Genomic DNA, 5,991 nt, shown 5'->3' with positions numbered 1-5,991 from the left:
CCTTGTTGGTCAGTTAGAATCAGAGGGTCACGCCGCAAGAAGATTCTAACCATGTGAGGTTCAATAGCGAACAGCGGGTCATGAACCATGTGGCAGTCACTCAATGAAAGTTCCATATCCATGGAAAAAAAATACTGGGAGAATCAGGTATTGAAAGTTTCGATTTGCCGCCAAATGTCACTTCGACTTTGACGTCTCAAGCTTCCTGAAGCGGGTGGAAAAGGAAGCAACCGAGGGTAGCTTTTTCCACCTGCTTGTCAGGAACATCAAAAACGGAGAATCTAGCAAACCACTAGAACCGACCGAACCATGAAACGATCTAAGAAGCAAAACGAAGAACATCGATCACGATCTGACTGCCGGACGCGATCTTCACTGTAGAACATTTTGAACCGTTTAGAACACACCGAATAAAATAGTAATTTGAAAGGGACAGACCCTTGATAAACACGCGTCTGGAAACAATCATACAGTCCACTGCGTAACAATTTATTCGTCTCTTACGGAGAACTTAAATTGCACAGCGCTTCCGCGGTTAGCCGCGCTCCCTCCCATCGAGTTTCAGACATTCCAGATGCGAACATCAAGAGATGTATGTTTGAAAGAAACAAATTCTGATAACATACTGTATTGTAAGAAATGCGAGATTTCGGCGGCGAAGTGGTGGCCTGGACTTAGTCACGCAGGAAGAGAAAGCGCGCGGGTACCTGAGGGTGCCATAAACTAAGCCCTTTCCCCGAAAAGTCGAACGAGGGGGCTCCAACGGTTTTTCGGAGCAACGCAGGATAGGACGCGGAGAGGACACTCTTGATATAGCCGTCGAGCGAGACGGACACACGAGTACCTTAGCAGCCGCTTACATTTATAAAATGATACATTTTGGTTAATAGCCTATCGTGTGTTACGTTTATTTAAATTGTGCTAACAGTATTATTAAAAACAAATGTTTTAACATTTTTCTAAATATCTACAATTATTCTGAATTAATTAAAAATAACTTCAATAATCATAATGATAACAATAATAGAATCCTTTAAAAATAATTTCTACAATGTACTGAAATACTGAAAGAACTTAAAGAAGTGTTACGTACGCAGTCTAGCCGACTCGGCGGCGTCGAGACATTCGCCTAGGACTCACCCCCTTGAGATAAAATAAACGAACGCGTTTCGTTCCCATCGGAAAACTAGGGCCCTCACTACCAAAAAATACAGATTTTCGGGTATATAAGGGCATGATTTCCGATGCTCTGGGGCAGTCACTCTGGACAGAGTCACTTTGAACTTTAAAGTAGAGCAGTATTCGTATAGTCGCCGTTTGACACAAGCAAGATCGGGCTAAATTCTCTTTCAAGCAACTAAGTATAATACTTATCTCGTAAGTGTCAACTAGACATACTTGTCTACGACGTCCCCGCGTACTCGCCGTGTAAAGTCGAGAAGGAAGATTCTTGCTCAGCCAAGAATCAACCAATATACTTTATCTTTAGACCATTGTAAACTTTTGTAAACTCATTATTAGAATATAGTTACTGTAGAATTGTTTCAGCCTATATTCAATTGACCATCTCCTTGTAACATTAGTAACGAATCAGCTAAACTCACAAGGATATATCTTTACTGCTCGAGGTATATCCGACATTACCATACGCACTGTTCTCACAACCACCCAACCTTTCCATCCCTCGGAGAACGACGTAGTAACCACATGCGTCGAAGGTTCCAATCCTATCGGACTTGCTGGAGTACGACGTATCACCCACATACGGTGAACGTTCCGACCGGTCCACCAACCCAAACCAATATTACGCTCCGTATGAGGACACACAAGCGTAACCCGTAACAGAAGTATTCGTTATTTCTCTACTACAAGTATAATTTAAATAGTTAAAATTTTTTTATAATAGGTAATTGTCAATCGGTGCAGTAGTGAATTGTCAAGGAATTTCTTTATAGTAATAATACAGATATTTCTGATTTCTTAATATAATTTTCATGAAATATCTGGTATACGTATGTTTATACTGTATGATTGTTTATCATTAACAGTCTACAACATACAATGAAGACAACAGTATATTAGTGGCTTTAATTATTTATAATTCTATGAATTTATTTAGGCATTGTATTTCATTTTCTATGCTGAAGACAAACGATGTTCTGTGAGTGAGTTGTTCATTATTTAATCAATACTTAACTATAGGAGTGTCGTACTAACTGACCGCGGTCGGGACTATATCTAGCCAGCTATCTAGGGAGGTAGAGTTCCAGGAAATACCGAGTATGCTTTTCCTGTATCAAGTTCGAGTGAGATACGAATACGAATACCTGATGTGAAATATTGAAGACCTTGTTTATTTTAGATACGCAACAACGGTTCCACGAAGCCAGTTCCAAAAATTGGTGGGGATAGCGACGGTCAGCTAAGAAAGAAAATCCCAGTCAGTTAACGCGATACTACTGTATACAGGGTGTCCCGTAACTCCTCGAACACCCGGAAAGGGGGGATGGGGTTGCTCGGGTGACTCTGAATAACTTTTTCCTTTACCAAAATGTTGGTTGAAGCTTCGTTTTTGAATTATTAACGAAAAACACTGGCCAATCACAGCGCGCGTAGAGCCCGCGCCCAGGAACGGGATAGCAGAGACTCATCCGCGCGCGATTGTGAACAAACGCGTACGCGAGACTTCTCTACTTCTCTAATACTTAACTCGAAGGACTTCCAAGATTTCACGTGCCCGCAGATATCGCCCCACTCCTTCCAAGAAAAAGCGCGCTAAGGGCGCACTGGAAGGGTGAGTGATACTCAAGAGGCACGTTGATTGGTAACTTGTAATTTCATGATAAACCAATCTGCGTGCCCTCTTGCATTCGCAGGGGAGTCACGATCGGACTCTCCAAAAAATCGAGTCATTCGTCATTTGTTCGTGAGCCTAATCGTTCGTAAGCTCTCGAGTTTTGAGCCTATTCATCGTATGAGACAAAAGATTCAATTGTTCGCAAGTTCTCGAGTCATTCGTTCGTGAGTCTTGACTCAGATACAGTAAATTCTCCACAAGTGTCAGTCCGCAAGGAACCTAAACCTGACACTTGTAGAGTCAGGGACTACGTTTTCGAGCTTGGCGCCCGCCTTTGTAGTTTGCCGAACGTAGACAAGGACAGCGAATAAGAGATAAGGATGAAACGTGAGTCGAGGCAACCAAGCGATTTAAATATCAACCTTTTCAATTTTACGTTTTTTTATCCCGAAAATTTTCTTAACATATTGATGAAATTTTTCTGATGAAAATGACACTGTCACGCCAGACAGTGAACGTGTTAATAAGTAAATGTTGTTCAAATTATGTCGTGTTTGATATCATTTTCATCAGAAAAATCTCACCAACGTGTTAAAAAAAATTTCAGATGAAAAAAAGTAAAATTAAAGAAATTATATTTTTCTATTATGAATTGTCGAGCCGTGAAATCTCGTAAAAGAAATCGAATGGTGTAGCGTTAGACGCTTGACTGACAGCGAGCGAGATAACATAGGCGCAGCAATGACGCAGACTTAGGTGTAGGACCATCTATACTGACACTTGTAGAATCCAAACTGACTGACACTTGTAGAGAATTTACTGTATTCATCTGCAAACATTAAGATCTTTAGTTTATCCTTTCGCAACATTTTGAATACATTACCCAAGATTAATTAGGCGGGTAAAAATTCGGAACGCGACGTGCATGACACAATGTGTAGGGTAAAGTTGAACATCGCGGTGAATGTGTATACAGCGGTGTTGGATTATAGTCGAATGTCGTAGCGTAAAGGTTAATCCCTTGCCCTAAAATGACGTTCCCGAGACGCCGTGGGTCTCGAGTGTCAAATTTAACTATCGGGCTGAAATTTCGTACACACGTTAGTATTACCATTACTAATGCCTAGAAATCGCAACTCAAGAGAAAAAATCCTGACCGCCAATTTGGGGTTCAAGTCTGGGACGGACGTCCCCGCTGAAAGTAAAAAAAATTGCTTAATGAAGGTATAAGATAGACTCTTGGGTACTTCGAAAGCCCCTTCTCAGAGCGGCAAACGCTCAATGTCAAACTTTACTACGATGTCTCCGAGACATCATGAGATTTTTAAAGCTATTCATCATGTGCTTTTCATCACATGCTTTTCTTACACCGCGTATTGCGTGTACCGCGATTCTTTGTATAAATTTCATGGGGTAGTAAATCTCGTTTACACTCGATCGCGGCGGTAATTTGAGACGCTGATTAACAGGAAACTAATCATGATAACCGGATTGAAATTATACTCTTGATCGAGTCTGAGATTAAGCTTGACTTGACTCTCGGGCGAGTCTTTGCAAATGATTAAGTGTTTAACCCTTGATGGTGTAATGCGTTTGTAGTAATCTCTGTTTCGCTGGTGTGTTGGTGCTTATATTAACAGTAGGTGGTTCCTGATTGGTTATTCGCGTGTGGAGATGGAAGTATGTGGCGTGCGTCTGATTGGTTGATATGTAGCTGTTATTTTTGTTGGACGGAATTGGTTTTTAACAAATTTGATTTGCAGCAACGGTATTTTTTATGGCTGGAACTTTCGTCTGTCTTTGTTCGCTGAGTGCTTTCCGTTTTTTGAAGAAACAATACAACTCTTTGGCGGTGGCGCTAGTTCATCCATGGAGGGTCTATGGTGGGCCGAGGTGCGTTAGGCACCTCGCCTCGATCTGACGGCCAAATGTGATTAACATTTTATGACAATAATCCACCAGACCACGAGGCTTCGTTGCGTGACCATGAGGTCGCAGCAATAGTATACTTCTGTATTATTCATATGCTTTTTCCAAGCGAATGAAGAATAATATACATGGAAATTGAATAAAGAACTACCGATGAAGTATTACATACGCACAAAATTCGAAAAGAAATCACCTGGCAATGCAAGCAATGCCAAATACCACTCCACTTACCTAAATGTTTTGAAATGTATCATACGCAGCAGAACTATTAATAAAATTTAGTATTTTTATCTTTTCATTGCAAACTAACATATACAGGGTGACACCCTGTATAATAGCAACCTAACCATTTAAGCAATACAAATTATTTTATTTTCCACCGTTGCGTATACAGAGCGTCAAGTGAAATTAAATAGTAGGGTTTTGGTCCGAAAAATCGAAATTAAATCGTAGGGCAAAGGGTTAATGTCATTACTACTACTAACGGTATTTACACTGCTTACGCATTGCTTTGTCTTGTGATTGAGATTCGGAAATGTGTATTTAAAATAATAATAATAATTTATTAACAAAAGTGAAGAAATAAAATAAAAACTAAATGTCTACGTTAACTATAAACCACGCTGTTTCCACTCGGAATCTATTCCACGCTTTTCACTCAAAGTCTCCTCTACCTTTTCTTATTCCACACTGCCTTTTTCACCACGCACTTTTTCCATCTTCTCCCAAACATTCATACTCCCACAACGCACGCACACCCCCTTGTGTTTGTGATCGTTAAAACTAACGCTGGGCCTTGCGCTTCGTCGAGACCTCGCGAAAAAGGACCTGCTCTCTACCTGCATTTTTATTGCCCTCGCCGTTCGTTTCTCAAAAAACTACACTCCTTTGAAAATCTGGGAGTTTTATGCAGTCTATGGGGTGGGCGGTGATGTGATGGGTAAATGAGCACACTCTCAATCGTTGGACAGTTCTCTCTGGTCCCAAAGTATACTGCCAGCCTGGAGACTGCAAATCCGTAGGATGGCACGTAGCGGTGGTTTTGTAGAATAAGTAATTTTCCACGTCGGTAATGTAAGGGTAAGATATAGGATAGATGTTAAGTATGTGATCTATAACCAGAGAGCAAGATCAGTAGATCGGTCTTCCATTCTTTACGCTTATTAGTATTAAGTTTAGGATAATCGAATTAAAGGTTTCTTATTCGTGCTATTACCGTGGCCATGTAAATCCTTTTTCTCAGTGACCATCAATATACAATATAT

General features: G+C 40.6%; 1 protein-coding gene across 1 annotated transcript in view; it reads right to left on the bottom strand.

The window, feature by feature from the left end:
• The window catches only part of LOC108571050 (probable G-protein coupled receptor CG31760), a 136,555-nt gene that overhangs the window by 54,393 nt on the left and 76,171 nt on the right, over positions 1-5,991 (bottom strand). The window lies entirely within an intron of this gene.

This window comes from Habropoda laboriosa, unplaced genomic scaffold (genome assembly GCF_001263275.1).
Source record: "Habropoda laboriosa isolate 0110345459 unplaced genomic scaffold, ASM126327v1 scaffold17, whole genome shotgun sequence".
In the NCBI taxonomy this organism is placed as follows: domain Eukaryota; kingdom Metazoa; phylum Arthropoda; class Insecta; order Hymenoptera; family Apidae; genus Habropoda; species Habropoda laboriosa.
The sequence above is the reverse complement of the archived record's forward strand: the minus strand, read 5'-3'. Positions and strand labels throughout refer to the sequence as shown.